Below are 23,209 nucleotides of genomic sequence, written 5' to 3'. Positions count from 1 at the left end.
ATTGGCTACCTCCTGCACGGCCCACACTGGGGATCAAACCCACAATCCAGGTATGTGCCCTGACTGGGAATCGAACCTGGGACCCACCCTGGGGATCAAACCCACCCTGGGGATCAAACCCACAATCCAGGTAGGTGCCCTGACTGGGAATTGAACCTGGGACCCTTCAGTCCGCAGGCCGACGCTCTCTCCACTGAGCCAAACCAGCTGGGGCTCTGATACTCTTTTAAAAGTGTCCTCTTTCATCCCCACATCCTCGCCAGGTGGCTCCTTTTTACCCATGGGAAAAGCAAGGTGCTGAGAGGGGAGTGGACTTGTTCAGTCCCACAGGAGGAGGAGCAAACAGCCAGGCCCCCTTCCCCTGGGCAGGCCCCGTCTAGACCCTCTCGACGTGACCCAGATGCCATCTTATCCAGGAAGCATGAGTCAGCGCCCTCCAAGGCCGACTCGGTCCTACTTCAAACCGCGCACGCCCGTTGGCACAGCCCCTTGGGGCGGGGCACACCTCTAGGCTACCTGGGCTTCTCCGCCCTGCCTGAGGGGCAGCTCCAGGCTCGAATGAATGGCCTGCTTCTTGCTAGCTCCGCCCCCCCGCGAAGCTGGGAAGAACCGCACAGGTGAGTCTGAGTCCGGACTTGTTGGGTCTGACACAAGTTCAGGAATTCTTGGTGCCTTAAGCCCTCAGGGCTGGGGTCCTCCTACCTGCCTGCCTCTGCCCTTCCTCCCTGCAAGGGGCGGGGCGGGATGGTGTTGACGGTGAAATAAAGATCAGAGGGCAGTTCCGTGCGCGGCTGGGGAAGCGTCAGCCACACCCCGGGACGCGTAAACATCCTGAGTGGAGGGTCCTGGCGGTTACTGAGCACTTGCTGCGTGTCAGACACAGGGGTTGCCCTCTTGCAAGTTGACCCGGGTTCGGCAGAGGAGGAAGCGGAAGAAGCTCTGGGAGGCGAGGGCACCTTGGCCTGGTAATGGCATTCAAACTTGAGTGGCATTCTGCCCATGTCCAAGTCCCTTTCCTCCGCCTTGCTGCCTCTAGGATAGGGGGAATCCTGGAAGACTCCTCGGAGGAGGTGATGTCCAAACTGATCCTTGAGGAAGGATGGAAGAATAGAAGGGGAAAGGCATGGAAGGGCATTTGTGACCGAGAAACGGCGTGAGTAGAAGCCGGGAGGTTTGTATGTAAATGGGGAAGGGAGGAGAGATGGGCCATCGATGGAGCAGAAAATGGAGATGGGGTGGTTCTATCTGTGACGTGCCCTGAATACCAGCTGAGCAGGGTGAACAGTCCTTATGGGCGTTGGGGAGGCCTGGGCCTCAGTCTGTCCATCTGTAAAATGGGGGAATTGGACTGGCCCACGTCAGGCCCTCCCAGGGCTAGGGGGTGTAACAGGAAGGGCCCGGATTCCTCCAGGTCCAACCTAGGACTTGGCAGAGTGGGGCAGTAGCTGGAGCAGCTCAGGGGGCCAAGGGTAATATTTTGCTCCAGTGCCTGAGTTTGAGAATAAATATTGTACCAGGCTGGCAGTGCCAGATCCCTGAATCACCCTGTGATCTTTCCCCTCCCCCCCACACCCTCCACGCCCCATTTTCCCCAGCCAGGATTCTGCGGGGAAAGCCCAGGCCTGGGGTCAGGACTCAGGAGGGGTGGCGAATCTTAGCCCTGGCTCCACCCTAGGCTAAGTACTGGTCCCATGGAAACCCCAGTTGCCTCATCTTCACAATGGGGCGATTGTGGCCTCAATTCTCTAAGTCCGTTCCTGCCAGACTAGACACCTTAAAATTCCAAGACTGGCCCGGCTGGCGTGGCTCAGTGGTTGAGCATCAACCTATGAACCAGGAGGTCAGGGTTCAATTCCCGATCAGGGCACAGGCCTGGGTTGCAGGCTCCATCCCCAGTAGGGGGCGTGCAGGAGGCAGCCGATCCATGATTCTCTTTCATCATTGACGTTTCTCTCTCTCTCCCTATCTCCCTTCCTCTCTGAAATCAATAAAAATATTTTTTAAAAAAAATTCCAGGACTCTCTGGGAGACCCCACTTGGGATGTGCTCACAAGTGGCTGTGAGGTCAGCCAAGGCCAAGACCTTGGGCCTATGAGGGAGTCCGGGGGCTGCTGGGCACTGGGAGGGTTGGAGGGGCTAGAAGTGGATCCAGGCTGGTCCTGCTGTTGGGGTCTCAGAGCCTAGTGGCAGAAGGGAGAGAGACGTGGTGTGTGGAGTCTAAATGGCGTCAAGAACAAAGCCCTCACTTGCTGTTTGGCATCTGAGGGGATGGGGAAAGGCAGCATGGAGAAGGGAACAGCATGGGCAAAGGAAGGGAGGTCGGACTGTGAGGACTTTGTTGGGGAAAACTCCGGTAGGTGAGGCAGGAGCGTGGGCTCTCCAGAGGAGAAGAATTGGTTCTTGTTGGGCTTGGCTGGATCCTCCCTCGTCAAATAGGCAGAATTGGAGGCCCCTAATGTCATGGCCAGCAGCCCCAGGAATAGGGCTGGAGACCTGTTTGGAAAACCAGTTTGGCAAGGCGGTCTCCTCCATGATGTCATCCAGCTGCTGTGTCCTCTGAGTGACAGTGCCAGATAAACTTGCGGCCTGGAGGAGGAGAAGGGGGCTGGCCCCATGTGCCCAGGGATGGGAAAGGAATGACTGTTGATTTTTTTTTTTTAAGAGAGAGAGAGAGAGAAAGAGAAACCTCCATTTGTTGTTCCACTTGCTTATGCATTCATTGGTTGATTCTTGTAGGTGCCCTGATCAGGAATCGAACCCGCAACCTTGGCGTATTGGGACAATGCTCTAACCAACTGAGCTACTCAGCCGAGGCCAGAGTGGCTCTTCAATGTAGGAAACTCGGAGGCAAGTGGGCCCCGGGAAGAAGACCTTAGGGGGCTTGAGATGCCCACTGAGCTGTGATGAACCCCAGGAGGCCACCCTCTTGGACATAGGACGGGGTTCTTATGGGCCGGTCCGGATTTTTTGTGACTTCTGGGGGTTCCCTGATGCCTGATGTCATCGAGACTCATGGCAGGGGCCCCGCGTAATTGCTGTCCATTGGGTTGGAACTTGGCTCCAGATCACCCTTCTAATACATGAGTGGCCATTTGTTATTATCATGACCCTCACAGCTTGAGCCCTGTGAGGTAGGACTATTGTCATATAGATGAGAAGACAGGCTCAGTGAGACCAAGCCACACCAGCACCTCACACAGAATTCGAACCCAGAACCCTTGGCACCCTGCCCTCTACCATTTGGAATCTCTTCCCACATGGGGCCTTGTCATATTTGTTTTTTAAAATATGTGTTTTTATTGGTTTCAGAAAGGGAGAGGAAGAGAGAGAGAGAAACATCTATGATGAGAGAATCACTATTGTCTGCCTCCTGCAGGCCCCACACTGGGGATGGAGCCTGCAACCCAAGCATGTGCCCTGACTGGGAATCGAACTTGTGAGCACAGGAGCGGGATCTTGGCACCATAGAGTCCTAGATGCCCACTTTGTGGTCCGAATGGGTACTCTGAGTCCCTGCCTTCTCGGGCACAGGCTTCAGGTCGCACAGAAGTAGGAGTGGAGCCACTCTGCACTCCAAGTCCCCAGTTTCCTAAATCCCTTGTTTCCCCCTCAGGACCCGGCACGCCCAAGCATGAAATGACAATAACCGGTGCATACTGAGTGCCTACTATGTGCCATTCACTCACTGAATCACCACCACAGCCCTGTGAGGTAGGTGCTATGATTATATCCATTTTACACATAAAAGAAAAGGCTCAGCCCGGCCGCTGTGGCTCAGTGGTTGAGCGTCGACCTATGAACTAGAAGGTCCCGGTTCGATTCCCAGTCGGGGCACATGCCCAGGTTGCGGGGCTCCATCCCCCGTGTGGGGTGTGCAGGAGGCAGCCGATCCATGATTCTCTCTCATCATTGACGTTTCTATCTCTCTCTCTCTCTCCCTCTCCCTTCCTCTCTGAAATCAATTTAAAAAAGAAAGAAAAGGCTCAGAGAGGAAATGCCACTTGTTCAAGCTGACACAGCGTGCTGCCTGTAGGGCTGGGACTTGAACCCAGTTGTGCGGGACCTTTCCCCAGGAGACGAGAGAGTGCACAGCCCCTTTGCAGGCTGCAGAGGCGAGCCGTGTCCAGTTCAGAGTTTCCACACAGGCCTGGCCTCCCTGGGGCGGGAAGAAAAGTGCTGAGGCTGTGGAAACACTGCGAACCTTCCCCAAGGAGGCGGCCATGGTGGGAGGCGGGCTTGGTGCAGACCTCGGAGCCAAGTGCAGACGTGGCAGCTTGGACCGGCTGCAGGCAGGGTGGGGCCCAAACCCAAACCAGCCTTCCAGCCTGTTCCCAGCCCTCCACCAGCCCGGCCCGGCCCTGTCCGCCCCTCTGGCTCCCCATCTGGATTTAAGATGAGGACTCGGGGCCTAATAATAGCTGACTGGCAGCAAGGGCAATGCCTGGAGCCGCGGCCAGTGCGGGGACTGGGGTCCCCCGTAGCCTCATGCTGGCCTACAACAGGTTTCAGAACTTTAAAAATAATACTGAGTGCCCTAGCCCGTTTGGCTCAGTGGATAGAGCATTGCCTGCAGACTGAAAGGTCCTGGGTTTGAGTCCAGTTGCAGGCTCGATCCCCAGTGGGGGGCCTGCAGAGGGCGGCCAATCAATGATTCTCTCTCTTCACTGATGTTTCTATCTGTCTCTCCCTCTCCCTTCCTCTCTGTGAAAAAAAAAAAAAATAATAGTATGGGCAGCATTGTGCTAAGGCTTAGCCCACAGTAACTCATTTATTCTTTACGACCACCCCAGTGAGATGAGACTGCTATTAGTCCTACTTGATGGATAGAGAAACTGAGGCTCAGAGAGTTAAGCAACTTGCCTCTGATGACTAGGACAGCCTCAACTGCTGGCCACAGACATGTCCATCCTGGGCACTGTGCGAGGCACTTCCTGTGTATTTTCCCATTTGAGGAAAATACATAAGTCATCCTGGGCAGATTGTCATGTATTTAGATGAGGCAAAAACGAGACCCAGAGGAAAAAGGGAATAGCTCAAGCTCCTGTGACTGCAAGGGGCAGAGTTGAGACTCGAACCCAGAACCCTCTAACTTTAGAAAGGTTACGACTTGGGCTTCTGGAATCAGACAAACCTGAGTATGCCGGGGACATCACTGCTCCTTAGCTGTGTGGCCTTGGCAAGTCGCATCACTGGCTCGAGCCTCTGTCTTCTGCTCCGTATAATGGGGTTTGGGCCTTAGCCGGTTTGGCTCAGTGGACAGAGTGTCAGCCTGTGGACCAAAGGGTCCAGGGATCGATTCCAGTCAAGGTCACGTACTTCGGTTGCAGGCTCCTCCTGGGCTGAGGCCCTGGTTGAGGCTCGTGCAGGAGGCAATCAATCGACGTGTTTCTCTCACATGGATGTTTCTCTCTGTCTTTCCCTCTCCCACTCTCCCTAAAAATCAGTGTAAAAATATCCTCGGTGAGGATTAACACACATAAAACATGGGGTTTTGGTTGAGATGATGCTAATGCCACCTGTCCAGCTACTAAGCCCACTTTGGGGTCATTTACAGCATGCATTCACACCAAGCATCCACCCATTCAGTTGTCGCAGCAGCCCCTGGGGGGGAGGGATGGCTTTTTTCTTGTACCCGTTTTATAGATGAGAAATGTGAGGCCCGGAGTGGGGAAGGAACTTGCCCTGGGCCATCAGCAAGGGAGTGAGGAGTTGGGCCCAGAGCTTCAATCCCAGGGGCTGAGCTCTTATCTCTGCACACTTTGCATCCTGATACTGCAGCGCAGAGGGAATGTGAGCTATGCCTGGGTCACACAGCGCCATAGACCTCAGGGCCATCTGATGTGGGAGGGCCGGCCCCAGGTCACAGCTTCTCTGGGCTTGAAGCACAGGATGTTCCCTCGCCTCAGGTTTCTGGAAAGATTTCTAACCTTTTCTCCCAAAGGTTAGAGCAAGACCCAGATTTTTGTGCCCCTTCCCTGGGAGGCTAGGATTCCAGGCTTATCTAGAAGAGGTGGGCCGATCAATGATTCTCCCTCATCATTGAATTCTCTCTCTCTCTCTCTCTCTCTCTGAAATCAATAAAATATATTTTTTTGTTGTTTAAAAAAATCTTTTTGAATTTGTTGTTAACATTTAAAAATCAGGAAATTTCATGTGACAGTCCAAATTTGTGTATCCCTGGGGTCTCAAACCTGGGTCTGGATTCCTCCAGGGCAGCCGCTTCCTCTGAAGGAGACCCTCTGGGGGTTCCTCCCTAAGCTCCCCCCCCCCCCCCCCCGCCCCCATGGGTCTGTGCAGTTTGAGACCTTGAAGAAACACCACCCTCATTACCACCAAGGACCAATGAGGACCCTGGAATCTGACTTAATCAGATGAATAATTCTCCTTCTGAGGGCAGGTCCAGGAGGAGTACACCCCACCCCCAGTCTCTGCCAACACGGAGAGGGAGGGATGTTTTGCTCCCACTTTATTTGTTTTTAATTTATTTTTATTGATTTCAGAGAAGAAGGGAGAGGAAGAGAGAGATAGAAACATCCATGATAAGAGGGAATCATTGATTGGCTGCCTCCTGCACATTGGACTGAGCCCACAATCCAGGCATGTGCCCTTGACCAAAATCGAACCTGGGACCCTTCGGTCTGCAGGCCGATGCTCTATCCACTTAGCCAAACTGGCCAGGGCATTGCTCCAACTTTTTTTTAAAAAATGTATTTTATTGATTTTTTACAGAGAGGAAGGGAGAGGGATAGAGAGTTAGAAACATCGATCAGCTGCCTCCTGCACACTCCCCACTGGGAATGCGCCCGCAACCAAGGTACATGCCCTTGACTGGAATCGAACCTGGGACCCTTAAGTCCGCAGGCCCACGCTCTATCCACTGAGCCAAACCAGTCAGGGCTGCTCCAACTTTTTAACCCGATGTCTGACTCCTGAATCCCTGGGGGCTGAATGGATGCAATGAGTGCTTCTCAGGCCATGCTGGTCCCGCCGCCACCCCCCCCCCCCCCCACACACACACACACCTCCCCAGCCTTTGCTCTTGCCTTGCTCTCTGCTTGGACCACTCTGCCTCCTCACCTTCACCCCTGCTGGGTCCTGATTACCATTCACGTCTCAACTCCAAGGTCACCTCCATAGAGAGGCCTTCCCGGCGCACCTATCGGAAGCACCAAGCAGTACTCAGTACGGTGTTACCTTTTTTTATTTATTTTCATACCCACTATTATCTGAAATTATTTCGTTGCTGCTGTTTGGCTCCCGCTAGATGTGAGCTCTGAGAAGGCAAGGACTGAGTCTGTCTCGCTCACCACCGACCGAGTCCTCGGGGCCTAGAACAAGACCTGGGTCCTAAGAAGAGGTTCAACCCACAGCAGTGGGGCCTGGGAACCACGGGACTCACACCAGACCTTTCCCTGGAGGATGCACAAGCCAGCCTGTGTAGGTGGGAGCTGGGAATGGGCCAGCGGGTTCACAATTAAGGAGCAATTAGTCACCAGCTAATTGGTGCAGAAGACAGCTGAGGGGCCGGGAGGAGAGCGAGGGACTGACGGTCAAAAGGAGCCTCAGGCCTGTTTGTGGGAAAATATTGAGAGAGGGCGGTGAGGAACCCCCAGGGTAAGGTTTGAAAGCCTCTTCTGAGCTATTGAAGGGGATTAACTTGTACCTTCCTCTGGGTCCACTAACATCCGGTTCTCAAACTAAAAGCGCTGTTGAGTTAGGAGGCTGGGTCAGGGGCCAGCTCATCTTTTCACTTTTTGTTGTTGTTATTGTTGTTAATCCTCACCCGAGGATATTTTTTCTAGTGATTTTTAGGGAGAATGGAAGGGAGAGGGAGAGACAGAGAGAAACATTAATGTGAGAGAAACACATTGATGGCTGTCTCCTGCACGAGCCCCGACCAGGGCCCAGGCCGGGGAGGAGCCTGCAACCGAGTGACATGCCCTTGACGGGAATCAAACCCGGGACCCTTTGGTCCGCAGGCCGACGCTCTATCCACTGAGCCACACCGGTTAGGGCAAGAGTTTCATTTTTTTAGGGCTAAAACGTTATTGGAGGAAGGCAATGCCTACTTCTCCCCCTTGGTTCTGCTACGGGAGGAGGGATCTCCTGCCTGCCACCCACAGGTGCCAGGCGTCCCTTGGCGCCTCAAGGCAGCTCCCCAAATTGCAGGCAGAGTCTCCGGAGGAAATGGTCAGTCTCCACAAGGCTTGCCCAGTGTCTCCAAAACGTATTCAATGACGTCACAAGCAAGGCTTGGCACATAGGAAAAGGGAGTCTGGCCAGTGAGGACAGACAGAAGCCTGCAGGCATGGGTTCGGGCAGGACAGAAACAGAGGCTGCCAATAGGTGGAGGTTAGGACAGGGCTGGGCACTTTGGGAGGAGAATGAACAACCCAGTTAGCAGAACATGCTCACCAGCTCGGTCCTCCTTTCTCCTCAGCAGCCCTGAGTGGTCAGATAGAATCGTAATTATTATTTTTAAGATTAATGTGTGTATATTTAGTTAGCTAATCCTCACCCAAGGATATTTTTCCATTGAGTTTTAGAGAGAGTGAAAGGGAGGTGGAAGACAGAGAGAGAAATACTGATAGAAGAGAGACACATCGATTGGTTGCCTCCCATACGCACCCTGACCAGGGCCGGAATTGAGCCTGCAACCAAGGTATGTGGCCTTGACCAGAATCGAACCCAGGACCCTTTAGTCCACAGGTCCATGCTCTATCCACTGAGCCAAACCGCCTAGGGCATCAGATATAATTATATTCATTTTGCAGGTAAGGATCCTAAGATCCAGCAAGATCATAGGGCTACACATTGCCAAGCCGTGCACGTTAGGCCAGTATTCGGCACATAGTGGTGAACATTTGATGTTTGTGGAATACAAGCAGAATGTGTACATTTGATGGCACTTTTAAAAAGAACTGGAAATGATGAGAAATCTGTATTTTTGCATAGCCTTTAGTATCACCCCACAAGATACTTACTAATGACAAAGAGACCCTTTACAGCAGAGAAGCCCAGCAGACACCTTAACCAAGGCATTAATGTTAATATTACCAGCAATAAATGTTACTGGTAGACTGTAGCTATTAAGGTAGCCAGAATAGTTTTATGTGTCTCTGAACCCAAAGACACGAAATGAACATGGCTACTCTGAGTTATTTGCATAAATGTTCTATCTCTCCCGCTCATCTGGAGATCGCCACATGCCTGTTCTAGATAAAATTCTCCCTGGCCCGGGGTTAGTGAGAAAACTAGGACAGTGTGGTGAGTTACTTATAAAGGAAACTTTTTATTCTTAATCCTCACCCGAAGATATGTTTTTTTTTTTTTTAAATATATTTTATTGATTTTCCACAGAGAGGAAGGGAGAGAGATAGAGAGAAAGAAACATCAAAATGAGAGAGAAACATCCATTGGTTGCCTCCCATACACGCCCCAACGGGGGATTTAACCGCAACCTTTTTGGTGTTTGGGACCACGCTCCAACCACCTGGGCCACCCAGCCAGGACGATAAAGGTAATTTTTAAAAAGTTGATTAATTCTGAGATTAGTCCTTATTAAATTTTATGATGACAGTAGAAAGTAGTGCTTTATTATTATTTTTTTTAATGTACTTTGACAAATTACAAAATGTTGGCAATTGTGTGTTCCGTCTGCAAAGAACACTTTACTGGGATGTGGAATCCTAAAGTCTGGCAAGTTCTGGCCAGGGCCCTGGCCTGGCTCCCCGCATAGCTCCTGGCTCCTGGTAGGGCCAGAGGTGCCTCCTGATCTGAGGGAGATGAGCTAATGGGTTTAGAAAGCCGTTCTGGTCTCCTGCCTGTCATGCGGAGAGGCTCTGATTTAGAACTGTTTGTTACAGCTTATTCAGTCACTTGATTCTTCTTCTTTTTTTTAATATTTGGGTTACTTATTTATTTATTTTTTGTTCATTCTCACCCGAGGATATTTTTCCCATTGATTTTTAGAGAGAGTGGAAGAGAGAGGGAAAGACAGAGAGAAACATGGATGTGAGAGGAACACATTGATTGGTTGCCTCCTGCACGCACCCCGACCAGGGCCCGGGCTGGGGAGGAGCCTGCAACCAAGGTAACGTGCCCTTTACCGGAATCGAACCCAGGACCCTTCAGTCCACAGGCCGGCACTTTATCCACTGAGCAAACCAGCTAGGGTGGACCCTTATTGTCTTAATTGTAGAGGCCAGGCTCTGAACAGTTGTGTGACAGTCACTCCATTGTGGGGCCTCCGCTCCGACCCCAGCTGCCTGCTTGATTCGGTAACTGTGGGTGGCCTCACTCCTGTGTGTGGGCAGCAGGGCCAGCAAGAATCCTCCAAGTTCCTTGAAAACCAAATATGGCCAGACCAGTCCCTCCCAGGCCCGGCCTGCAGTCTGGGCTTGCTCCTGCCTGCTCGTCTGGGCTTGGGGCCCTCTCCCTACACAACCTCCTGGCTCTGCCCCAGAGAACTCTGGGAGAGTCTCCATTCAGATATCCTCCTCTAGAGTCTTGTTGAGCAAGTTACTGAAAGAGAAGATGTGGGACAGTGTCTCATCCAAGCCACAACAATTCCTAACCCCAAGCCTTTGCTCATGCAGTCCCTCCACGTGGAGTGCCCCCCTTTCTCTCAAACCAGCTCTTCTGCATCCTCCAGGGCCCATTGTGAGGTATCAGGAAAAGTTACTTCCTAACTCTGTGGCCTGGAGTAAGTCATTTATTCCATCCATCCATCCATCCATCCATCCATCCATTTATCCATCCATTTACCCATCCATCCATCCATCCATCCATCCATCCATTCATCCATCCATTCATCCACCCATCCATTTATCCATCCATCCATCCATTTATCCATCCATCCATTTATCCATCCATCCATCCATCCATTTATCCATCCATCCATTTATCCATCCATCCATCCATTCATCCATCCATTCATCCATCCATCATCCATCCATCCATCCATCCATCCATTCATCCATCCATTCATCCATCCATCATCCATCCATCCATCCATCTATCCATCCATCCATCCCACCTTCCTTCCTTCCTTCCATCCAGTGGGCACCTACCTGTGCCAGGCACTTCCCATATGGTCTCTCCTTCCAGACTAGAAGCCCCTTTAGGATTGCAGACCAGGCACCAGGAGATAACTGATCAACCAACATCCGTGGCCAAGCCTTGTCCTTACTACAGTCCTGGTGAGGCCTTATCTTTATTACAGGTGGGAAGACTGACTGAAGGGGCAGTCCAAAGGCCACACAGAGAGCTGAGACAATGAGATTGTCATTGCACATCAGACCAGGAGGCTTATCCAGGCCACGGGGGATGGTACCTAACGTTCCTTCATTGTGTGCCAGGTACGTTCATCAGAACCACCTCCCTATAACTCAGTGCCATCTTGCGGATGAGGTCACTGAGGCTCAGAGAGAAAAAGTGACTTGTCCTAACTCACCACTCAGCCAAGAGGAAGAGTCTGGGCTTGGACTCAAGACGGTATCTCTCCCCTCAGCTCTGCTCCACTGTGCTGGGTTCTCCGAGCACGCTAAGACCCGAGAGGCAAAAGGAGGTTCTTGGGGTCCCATAGCAGTTGGGGGTAGGTCAGACCATACTGGGGAGACCTTTTCCATCCTGGCAGTTCTGCACGGGTCTGGATAAGTCTCCAGCCCTAGGCTGAAAGCAGGGCCTGGCTGGCACATTCACAGGGATCCTAGAATCTGGTCCATCATCTCAGGCCGGCCAACAGATCCCATCTTCCCCAGACACCCCTCACCCCCACTCTGCCCTGGGACCACTCCTTCCCAACCCCTAGCTTTCGGCGCGCCCCCCTCCTTTTTAATCATCAGAACCTTTTGCCAAAGAAAACTCGGGAGATGCCCGCAAACCAGCCAGCCGGGGAGGAAGCCGCCCTGGAATGCGGGAGGGGGGTTACTAGGCTGTTTGTGAGCAGCCGGCCCGCTGGGCCTGGAAATGTGAGCAGCTCCCTTTTTTGGGGAAAGTCGGGACTCCCTCTCTGGGAAAGGATACAGGGAGGGCCAGTTCAGAGGCCCGGGCCTCAGTTTCCCCATTATCGCTGCCATGGCATTGATGGAGTATGAATAACTTCAGCTGTTGATTTAACAACTATTGCTTGGGCGCTTGCTGTGTGCCAGGCGTTGAGCTGGCTGCTTGGGACACAGTAGGGTCAGAGCTAAGCCCCGTTCCTCAGCCCCTGATTAAGGGGCTGGATGGGTTTGAGAATTCAGAATCTTGCGGGGGGGGGGGGGGGGGTGGGCAGCGGCGGCATTAAAAGGTGATCCAGTGGGATGTGAGCCCACCCATCTCCAATCAAACATATGACTGTTGCTGTGGTGAGGAGTGTGAGCATTGCCTCTAAGTGGACTGAAGGTCCTACATAGCCACAGTCCGTGTCCAGGTCAGGTCTTGCCTCCAAGTGTGTTTTCTTCGACTACAGAGAAAAGCCCTCGGTTGTCTAGGTTTTCCGGACTGTGGAGCTGATGATAAAGGATCGAGGCCTGGTTCCTCTCCCCATTGTACAGATGAGAAAACTGAGACTCAGGGCAGAGGTGTCCCCTCTGCAAGGCCCTAGAGCAGCGGTTCTCAACCTGTGGGTCGCGACCCCTTTGGGGGGTCGAATGACCCTTTCACAGGGGTCGCCTAAGACCATCAGAAAACACATCTATAATTACATATTGTTTTTGTGATGAACCACTATGCTTTAATTATGTTCAATTTGTAACAATGAAATTGGGGGTCACCACAACATGAGGAACTGTATTAAAGGGTCACGGCATTAGGAAGGTTGAGAACCACTGCCCTAGAGCAAGCGAAAGGCGCAGGTGTGTGGGAGTACAGGTCTCCCGAGAGGCCCCGAATCCCGAACCCCTCCCGACCAAGAACCCCGCCTGCGAGAGAAGCGGGGCGGGGGGGCTGAGGTGAGAAGGCGTCTTGGCCAAATCTTGGCGGCCCACCAGCCAGTTCTGCCAGGAAGGAGTTAAGCATGGCTTGGGCCCCCGCCAGGCCTCGCAGGGCCTGCCTGTCTGGGGCCTGTTTACCAGGCTGCGCTTGCATCATGGACTTCAACGTGCAGTGCAAACACACTCACATTCTTGGGTCATGAGAAACGCACTATTGGGGTGACATCATGCCCGAGAGGAGGTCTGCTCCAGCCTCTCTCCTGCCCACAGCCGAAGCTGTTTAATTAGCACCCTTAACTGGAGCTCTTGTCTTCTCATAAAACATCAACTGGACAGACACTCGTGGGTGGGGGCGGCGGGGGCTGGAGTGTGTATGTGTCTTAAAAGGATAAAAATAGCCCATCTGGGGCTCCTTTTGGGGTATTTGGGAGTGTGAGCGCACCGCTGTTTATGTTAAATCTATGTCACGCTGGACATTTTCGGGGAGTTGGCCTTGGAGATGGAACAAGAGAAACCACCCATGTCTTTACGTTCCCTCTCGTTTTTCTTTTTGGGAGGGAGGCACGGAGGCCGAGTAAAAGGGCCCCAGGAGATGGTCTAGACCAGCCCCCCATTATACAGCCCAGGAAGGGAGGCTCGGAGGGCGGGGCCTTGCTTGAGGTCACAGCGAGGCTCCCGGGTCCCACGCATGCACCTCGCATGCATTTGGCAGGATTGTCCTCGCCCGGCGTAGGCTCTGCCAGTGGTTTTCTAGTACATTTTCTCTCTTTTGGAAAGAGAGGTGCATTTGGCTATAGCTCCTGGCTGCGGGGTTTTTAAAAATATATTTTTATTGCCCTAACCGGTTTGGCTCAGCGGATAGAGCGTCGGCCTGCGGACTGAAGGGTCCTGGGTTCGATTCCGGTCAAGGGCACATGCTGGGTTGTGGGCTTGATCCTCAGAAGGGGGTGTGCAGGAGGCAGTCGATCCATGATTCTCTCTCATCATTGATGATGTTTCTGTCTATCTCTCCCTCTCCCTTCCTCTCTGAAATCCTGCAACCCGGGCATGTGCCCTTGACCGGAATCAAACCCGGGACCTTTCAGTCCCCAGGCCGATGCTCTATCCGCTGAGCCAAACCAGCTAGGGCCATAGATGAGTTTTTAAGCAAGACGGGCAAAATGATCTAATGGACCAACGTCACTTGGGCTGCAACGTAGAGATGGAGCAAGCCTGGAAAAAGGAAAAGAGAAAAGTTAGCTAGTGAGTGCCAATTTATAAAGAAAATATTTAAAATGATTTTTCCATGGAAAATTCCATCTACGGGACAAACCACTCTAACTCTTCTTAGCGGTTGCTAATGCTGCCTTCCAAAATAGCCCAGATACTTGTCTGCTTTGAATCCTCAAATCCCTTAAAAGTTTTTACAAGCGACACAGCGTAGCCAGGCCTGGATCCGAGTTCTGAGGAGACGCAGGACGCAGCCACTGTAAGACACCCCGAAGCACAGCCCCCCCATCCCTGTGCTTCAGAAATGGCAGCTGAGGCCCTAGGGGAGGGGAAGGAACAACCAAAGTGACCCGGTCGCCTCGCGGTGGGGTGAGGACTCGAATCCAGAACTCTGAGCTCTCCCTCTCTCCAGGCAGCGAGGAAGGCAAGCCAACACCCTCCAATAACCCAAGGTTTCCTCTCACGAGGAGGAGAGCTTGGGCCCAGTGCTGAGAGCTCCCCGCCCCCTCCCCGGGGTCCGGAAGCGCCGCCTGCCCGGGATTTCCTGTGTGTGGGAAAGAAACAGGATGAGCAGACACCTCTTCCAAGACTTTTCAAGTGCATGCGGCCCTCTCTCTGTGAGTCTGCGGCAGCCCTGGCCAAGAGGACCGGGCCGCTGACATATGTTTCGTGTGTTCCTAAAAGTCACCCAAAGGGTGACTGTGGGCCCGGGAAGCGCACGGGGAGAAGAGCACGGTCCATGGTCCTGTCCTTGGGGAGCTGGCTTGGTGTGGGGCCTCCCAGACGCCGACCCTAAGACAAGTACTAAATGCAAGCGATGGATCTGTGAGCCGATCCCAGGGGATCACGCAGAGGAGCGGGGAAGTGAGACGGGGAAGAGAAGGAGCCCCTGGAAAAAGCGTTATCAGGGCAGTTGCCCTGGTGGGCAAGCAGAGCTCAACCCCTGCAGGGAACTCTCCGAGGCAGCTTGGAGCGGGCCTCAGTCTTCCCAGAGAAGGGGGAGGGAGCTGGGGTACCTGTCTGCCAATTCTCCGTCCTTCCTGACGCGGTTCTCCCACGTGCATGTGGGCACCAGTGTGCTCCCGGCCAGGACAATGCATGTGCAGGAGAGCAGCCTTTGTTGGGGAGAGGTGATTGTCAGAGAGATAAGGGCGGTGTCTGCTCCTGGGGCCGCCCATTAATTGGTTTTACGTGCTCAGGAAAGGCCGACACAGGCCCAGGAGACAGGTCTTCCTCTCCCTGGGTGGGGATGCTGAGGCCGCGGGCAGTGCAATGGTGGGGGCCTTTGCCTGTCCAGGCCGGCGTCACCCTTTTCTTCTCATGCTGGGCAACCATGTTGCCGCACTGCGGGCAGAGCCAGCAGGTCTGCACCGACATCCCTGTCTTGGGTTCCACCCTCACCTAGACTACATTTCCCAGACTCCCTTGCAGCGAGGAGGGGGCATGTGACTGATTCCAGCCAATGAGCAGAAGGGAGGTGCGCCTCTTCCAGGCTTGGGTCTCAAAAACCTCCCACACTCTATCCTTTTTTCTCTCTTCCCCTTTCTGTGGCGACTTTGAGGGCCCCTTGTTGCAGATCAGGGAATGGCTTTGAAGGTGTGGAGGGAGACGTCATGAAAATCACTGTGCAATTCATTAGTTGGGGTTGGTGCTAAGAAGGAAAGGTTAAAGGTGACGTGAGCACTCTGCCTGGTGATCCTGGCAGAGGGAACAGCATGGGCAAAGGTCCTGAGGCAGGAAGGCCAGACCTAAAGAAGCCAGAGTGACTGGAGGTCATGAGCAAGGGGGAGTGGCATGAGAGGAGGGTGCATGATCCTGATACGAGATTCATGGGTTTCCTGGGAGGCATTTGATGGGTATAGGCCAGAGGCTGCCCTGGCCCCCCTCCCCTCACTCCCACTCTAACCCGGAGGCAGAGCACCAGGTTAAGAAACCAGATGGGCCGAAACCAGTTTGGCTCAGTGGATAGAGCGTCGGCCTGCGGACTGAAAGGTCCCAGGTTCGATTCCGGTCAAGGGCATGTACCTGGGTTGCGGGCGCATCCCCAGTAGGAGATGTGCAGGAGGCAGCTGATCGATGTTTCTAACTCTCTATCTCTCTCCCTTCCTCTCTGTAAAAAATCAATAAAATATCTTAAAAAAAAAAAAGAAACCAGATAGTAACCAGGAGGGGTTTTGAACCTAGAAACTCAGAATCTGTGTGTGTGTGTGTGTGTGTGTGTGTGTGGCTTGCGTAGTTGTGGAGTTCAGTGGTCCCCTCCAGGGCTGGGGTCCCCTGTCTTGGGGTCAGGGTGCCCTGGTCTGCAGTAGGAGAGGGGTTTTTCTGTCTTCCAGTCACAGCCCAGCTTCACCTGAGAGGATTACCTGGCCTGAATTTGGTGAGTCATGAAATCAGGTGACTCAAACCCCCAAATCAGGTGACTCAAACCCTCTCTCTCTCTTTTTTTTTTAATCCTCACCCAGGGCCTGGGCCCGGGAGGAGCCTGCAGCCGAGATACACCTTGACTGGAATCGAACCCAGGACCCTTCGATCCACAGGCCAACACTCTATCCACTGAGCCAAACCGGCCAGGGCAACTCAGACCCTCTCTTGGGCTGGGTTCCACTCATGTTAGATGACTCCAATATCAGGGCTCCAGGCTCTTCTGGGGAGCTAGCTTGGGAATCTCACCACATTTTTTGTTAAACCTCAAGTAACTCACTTAAAAATGAAGGCTCAGTGGATAGAGCGTCGGCCTGCGGACTGAGGGGTCCCAGGTTCGATTCCGGTCAGGGGCATGTGCCTGGGTTGCGGGCACATCCCCAGTGGGAGATGTGCAGGAGGCAGCTGGTCGATGTTTCTCTCTCATTGATGTTTCTAGCTCTCTATCTCTCTCCCTTCCTCTCTGTAAAAAATCAATAAAATATATTTTTAAAAAAATGAACGGAGGGGCCAGAGCTGCTTGTCTGAGCCTCTGGGGCTGCTGAGCCTCTGGGGCTGCCATTTGCCTGCCCCCCCCCCCCGCCCCACCCTACCCCCCCCGCCTCGCCCAGAGCAGCGTCCCCTCGGGAAATGCAGCTGACCCAGCTGCATCCGTGGGAAGACCTGGCCCCCACACTTCACCCTGCTGAGGCCACAGGAAATGACCCTCTTAGCAGCCACGAGCTGCGACCCAGAGGACAATGACAGAGGGACAGGGACGGAAGCCCGTTTGTCCCAGTTAACCCTCCGCTGCTGGAAACATAAAAGTGAAGATTCAGTGGGAAATGATATTTAAAACAAAACAAAACAAAAGACAATTCTGTGGGCGTTAGCCAATTTCGGATGCTCTAAGGGGTTTTGTTTTCTTTATTTGTGTGTGTTTAAAACATAGATAAGGCGCAGACAATCAAAGGATCTAAGGTGTGGAAGGTCAGCGGTCCCACCCAAGCACAGGCCCCGCCGTGGTGTCCGCCTTCATGTGGTTGGGCCCTGCCTCTGCACGTGGCTGGCTGTTAATCACACCACTTGGCTCTGGCCACTGTTCCACGTACCTCCACTCGCCACCTAGAAGCTGGAGAGCTCTCTCTCTCTCTCTCCCTCTCTTTAAAAAATATATTTTTATTGATTTCAGAGAGGGAGGGAGAGGGAAAGAGAGATAGAAACATCAATGATGATGGTGATGAGAATCATTGATCAGCTGCCTCCTGTACACACCCTACTGGGGTTGGAGCCCGCAACCCGGGGCCTGTGCCCTGACCTGGAATCGAACCGTGACCTCCTGGTTCATAGGTCCACGCTCAACCACTGAGCCACACTGGCCGGGTTGGAGAGCTCTCCTCAAACCCAAATCCGGTCCCCCTTTCTGGAGCTCTGCAGGCTGGTTCTGTCATTCTTCAGGTCTCAGCTCAAATGCCACTTCTGCGAAGAAGCTTCCAGACCACTCTCTAGGGAACAGCACCTCTCAATATTTAAAACGTTCGCTCTTAAAGCACTCAGCACACTTCACCAACATCTAAAATGGTCTGTTCACCGTGCCCGGTGCATAGTAGGTGCTCAATACATGTTTGGTGAATATTTTTCAGGGGTTGTTGCATTCAGAACAGAGTTGGATCAGAGATTCCAATTTCATTGCATGTCAACCAACATGATTGGCTACAAACTGGGCACCAGGGCGGGGAGGCAAATCGATCAGGAATTCCACTAATTCATTCATTGACTCATTTGGAGGGTAGAGCGCTGAATGGATAGTGACTCAGTCTAGGAGTGCAGAGACCCAAGGAAGCTTCCAGGGCAGGGAGAAGATTTGAGGTGGGTTTTCTATCACGGAGAAGCCAGATGGGGTCGGTGGGGTTGGGGGACTGCTCACCTTGAGGAAACTGCCTGAGCAAAGGTTTGAACGTGGGTGTGAATGCCTTTGGAAAAGAAGGAGACTGCGGTGTGTGGAATTCAATGGATTGAACGTGGGTGTGAATGCCTTTGGAAAAGAAGGAGACTGCGGTGTGTGGAATTCAATGGATTCCCACGGTGGGCCCTCAGGGAAGGCCGAGCTGGTGGCTTTATCTGGGGCTGCAGGCAGGACACTCCACCTCGGTTACACTGCAGCGATGAAAGGCTGGAGGGGATGCCTGAGGGGTTGGGGGGTGAAGCTGCTCTCTTGCCCTGGAGGCCTTGAACTCCCGGCTAAGGAGTCCAGATTTCACCTGTCGGTAACAGAGTCTAATAAAACCAACGATTCTGAGAGCCCGGATGTCATGGACTCCTGAACTCCTGTTCCCTGGTGATGCAGACCAGCCCAGGATGCTTCTGGAAAATACGGTGGCTTGGGCCCCGTCCTGGAAGAGTCTGCGTTGCAGCTGGGCCTGGCCATCTGCCTTCTCACACGTTCTCCTTCGCCAGGTCTGGTGACCAGGGAGGCTCCGAGAGGTGAAGGCCTTTGCCCAAGGTCAGAGCCAGACAGCTGCGAAGGGGGCATGCGGACCAGGTCTGCCGGGTTTGCCAGCTTCCTCTGCAGCCTCCCTCTGGCTGCGGCTTTATTTTCCCCCGGAGGCCGGCTGGGGCTGCCTGCCCCCCTTGTCCTCCCTTCCCCTCCCCCTCCCCAGTCGGAAAGGTCAGGTACGTCCCAGCCTTCCGCGGGCATGTCCATTTATGGCTGTGTTGTTCCAGAATGTGGCCAAATTTATAAACTCCGCTTTCCCGGAGACACGAAGCCATCTGTGCAGAGTGCAGCGCGGGGGCAGAGCTGGGAGCTTCGTCGGAGGCCTGGACCTCAGCCCGGGCCCGGGCCCCATGAGCCCTGGCGTTGGATGGTCCCCCGCCCCGCCCTGCGCCTCAGTTTCCCCACCTGCAGAGCAAAGACACGGGTCTACAGATCATTCCTTACGTCCTCCCCAAGTCTAGACACATGCAGTTTACTGCTTACAAATGGCAGTTCTTTAACCAGGGGCCCCATGCAGGTGCTGGGGGGTGGGCTGCAGCCTCTCTTGCATGACTTCCTTTTTTCGTTTCTTTTTTTCCTCTTGATTTTTTTAAATTAAAAAAGTTACCCAAAGACTCACCTTTCACTGTAAAGTAATAGGCGCTCTCTCCAGTCCCCCATTCCTACTTTCCTCCCCAGAAGGGTGGCTATTGGGTCCCCAGGGAAGTGTGAGTAGGGTTGTCAAGATGGATTCTTTGTATATATGAGTATCCATGTTCATACAGGTTTTATTTCACTTATTTTTTTTAAAAAATGTGTTTTTTTTTAATTGATTTCAGAAAGGAAGGGGGAGAGAGAGAAACATCAGTGAGGAGAGAGAATCATTGATCGGCTGCCTTCTGCATGCCCCACACTGGGGATTGAGCCCACAACCTGGGCATGTGCCCTGACCGGGAATCATACCGGGACCTCCTGGTTAACAGTTTGATGCTCAAACACTGAGCCGTGCCGGCCGGGTAAGAATCATTTCTTTCCCTCGCATACAAGAAGTCTAGAGATGAGCAGGTGAGCAGCTCAGGGCTGACAGCCCCATGGAGTAGTTAGGGACCTAGTTCCCATCTCTTCCAACCTTAGTGCGTGGCCTTGGTCCTCTGTCCAACAGGGCAGCCAGAGATCCAGACATCACATCTGGAGTCAGAGAGCAAGACGGAGGACGAGGGGACAAGGGGGCAAAGACCATGAACAGCCTTTAGAAGGTCTCCCCTTCTGTCACCTGACCGTTCCCCTTAGGTCTCCTTGACCAGAACTTTAGCAAGTGGCTACCCTGGCTGCAAGGAGGGGGGAGAGGGGAACAGCTTTTGTCTGTTACAGCCCCAAGTAACCACTATTCGGCCTCTTCACCATAGATTTATGTCACTTGTTCTAGAACTTTATACAAACATCACCACGCAGAACAGTCTCTTGTCTCTGGTTTATTTGGTTCAACATTATGTTCATAAATTCCTGAGATTTTTTTTTTTTTTTCTTTTATCTCCCTCCATCCAGAAGGAGCCATTCACCAACACTCAGTCTTTGCTGATTTCCTTTCATCATGGAGTCACTCATTCAACAAATATTTCTCGAGCCCCTATTGTGCGGGGAGAGCTGACCTCACACAGCCATCCACGGCAAAGACGGATGAATTCTGAGTCTCCCAGGCTCTTCTCTGAACCCCAAACCCTTTGACAACAGCCCTCTTCTGAACTCCCCCTGCACCAGGTAGGATCCCTCGTGGACAGAGACCACATGCCCAGTGATGAGGAGCTCTGGCTCTGGCATCCACAGATGGGCTCTTAGTAGATGCTTAATAAACAGTGACTGTGGCCCGGCCGGCGTGGTCACGGTTCGATTCCCAGTCAGGGCACGTGCCTCGGGCTGGGGGCTGGATCCCCAGTGTGGGGTGTGTAGGAGACAGCTGATCAATGATTCTCTCCCATCATTGATGTTTCTATCTCTCTCTCCCTCTTCCTTCCTCCCTGAAATCAATAAAAAATATATTTAAAAAAAACAACTAAACAGTGACTGTGACTACTTCATTGGCGTGGGAGCATCGTAAGGAGCAGAGCCCGCTTTTCGAATCCTTCGCTGGCCGTCTAAGGTAGTACCATTATGATCTGCATTGACTAATGAGGAAAGGATGCTCAGAGAGGTAAGCTAACTCTCCAGAGGTTGCACAGCAGGCGGGTGGCTGAGGCGCGGGATTCAAACCTCATCCTCTTGAGTATCGAGCCTGAACTTCCATCTCCGCTCTGTGGAGTCAGCTCACTCCCCCTCGCCTTTCCGTAAGCCTTGACCCACTCAAGGAAGAGCCCAGAACCGCCACAGACAAAGGCCGTGCACTTTGCCATTTCTAGTTGTCTTTCTCCCACTTTGCGATCTAATCCAAGAGGTTTTCCTGGCTTTGGATCTTGTCTGTTTCAACTTAAAATGATAGCCCTAACCAGTGTGGCTCAGTGGATAGAGCGTCAGCCTGTGGACTGAAGGGTCCCAGGTTCGATTCCCGTCAAGGGCATGTACCTTGGTTGCGGGCACATCCCCAGTAGGGGCTGTGCAGGCGGCAGTTGATGGATGTTTCTCTGTCATTTTCCTAAATGATGGGCATGCGATTACACATCTGGGCCAGTTGTTACCAGCGCCCTGACTCACCCAGCTCATTCCTGGGAGTGAATGAGCCTTTTATTCTAACTGCTGGCTTTTCAAGGGCCCATACATCTGTTTTTCTGGCCACGAGAAATCTATTAGAGAGGGGGGAAATATGGTTCAAAGAAATAGTTTTCTCCATGGGAGCAAATTTTCCAGGGAAGAAAACACATGGACCTTCTGATATAATGGAGTGACTTTCAAAAATATTTGTTTCAGCACATGAACCCTTTTTCAGAGGCTGCTGAAGCGACAGCTCAGTGTACAGACGGTAAAAGTGGAACTTCTGGCCCTTAGCCAGTTTGGCTCAGTGGATAGAGCGACGGCCCCGTGGACTGAAGGGTCCTGGGTTCGATTCCAGTCAAGGGCACGGGCCGGTTGCAGCCGCATTTGGGAGGCAACCAATTGATGTGTCTCTCTCACCTCAATGTTTCTCTCTGTCTCCCCTCCCTCCTTTCCACTCTCTCTAAACATCAGTGGAAAAAAATATCCTGGGGGAAGGATTAACAAAACAAAACAAAAAAAGGAGGAGGAGGAGGAGTGGGGTGGCCGCGTGAAGCCACCCACTTCCCTATGAAATCTGCCACGGGCTGTGGAACCCAGTTTGAGAACCTCTGCCTGTGGAACCCAGTTTGAGAACCTCTGCCGGGCGCCCTGACCCGGGGATCGGAACCGGGGCCTGAGCCCAGGGCCGTCCTTTCCTGGTGGGAGGCCTTGGGAAAGGGAACCGACTTCTCTGGGAAAAGGCACGATTGTCCTAAATATTTCCGAAACCTTGTTCCAGGTCTGAGAATCTGTGTGACTGAGGACCATTCAGTCTGAAGTGAACGGTTAGAAATACAGACTTTTTGAAAAAAGAAACAGAGTTCTCTTGTTTGAGGAGACCCAGTAACCAGCGAACTGCTATCAAAGTGTGGTCACCCTTCACAAGGGCCTTAGGGGACCCCTCGCACGGACTCTGGCCGGGCCACTGCTCTCCGGTCTCCTTCTCAATCCCAGCATCACAGTCCCAGCAGGAACGAGATGAGACCCGCACACGATTTTCTGGAAGGACTTTGGCAAAGGGACTGTGGACGGGTGTGAGAGCAGGGGCCCACCAGGGAGGTGGCACCCGGAAGCAGACCATCCACGGTCTCAAGGGGGTGGGGCCACGTGAACAGTCGGGTGTGGGCACGTGAACAAGGGGGCGGTACCACGTGGACAACCAGAAGTGAGCACGTGAACTAGGGGGCGTGAGCACGTGAACAAGGGGGGGCACGTGGACAAGCGGAAGTGAGCACTTAACAAGGGGGCGGGGCACGTGAGCAAGGGGGTGGGGCCACAGGGACAACCGGAAGTGAGCACGTAACAAGGGGGCGTGAGCATGTGAACAAGGGCGGGACCACATGGACAACCGGAAGTGAGCACATGAACAAGGGGCGCGGAGCACGTGGACAAGGGGTTGGAGCCACGTGGACAACCGGAAGTGAGCGCAAGGGTGCGGGCCACATGGACAACAGGAAGTGAGCGCGTGAACAGGGGGGCAGGG

General features: G+C 53.1%; 1 long non-coding RNA gene across 2 annotated transcripts; it reads left to right on the top strand.

Annotated features, from left to right (window-relative positions):
- Positions 1-545: 545 nt before the first annotated feature.
- On the top strand, positions 546-22,874 carry LOC138997734 (uncharacterized). 2 transcript variants are annotated; one of them, XR_011469012.1, is made up of 7 exons: positions 546-617; positions 1,037-1,153; positions 3,614-3,711; positions 11,225-11,360; positions 20,548-20,760; positions 21,061-21,190; positions 22,466-22,874. It is a non-coding gene; the product is annotated as an uncharacterized lncRNA (long non-coding RNA). The 2 variants fall into 2 exon arrangements; XR_011469011.1 differs by lacking the exon at positions 546-617 and having other exon boundaries at positions 766-1,153.
- The last annotated feature ends 335 nt before the right edge of the window (positions 22,875-23,209 follow it).

Source organism: Myotis yumanensis, unplaced genomic scaffold, assembly GCF_028538775.1.
Source record: "Myotis yumanensis isolate MYYU_CA2020_CCGP unplaced genomic scaffold, mMyoYum1.0.hap1 SCAF_19, whole genome shotgun sequence".
NCBI lineage: Eukaryota > Metazoa > Chordata > Mammalia > Chiroptera > Vespertilionidae > Myotis > Myotis yumanensis.
Note: the sequence above shows the minus strand (reverse complement) of the source record. Positions and strands in the feature narration are given on the sequence as shown.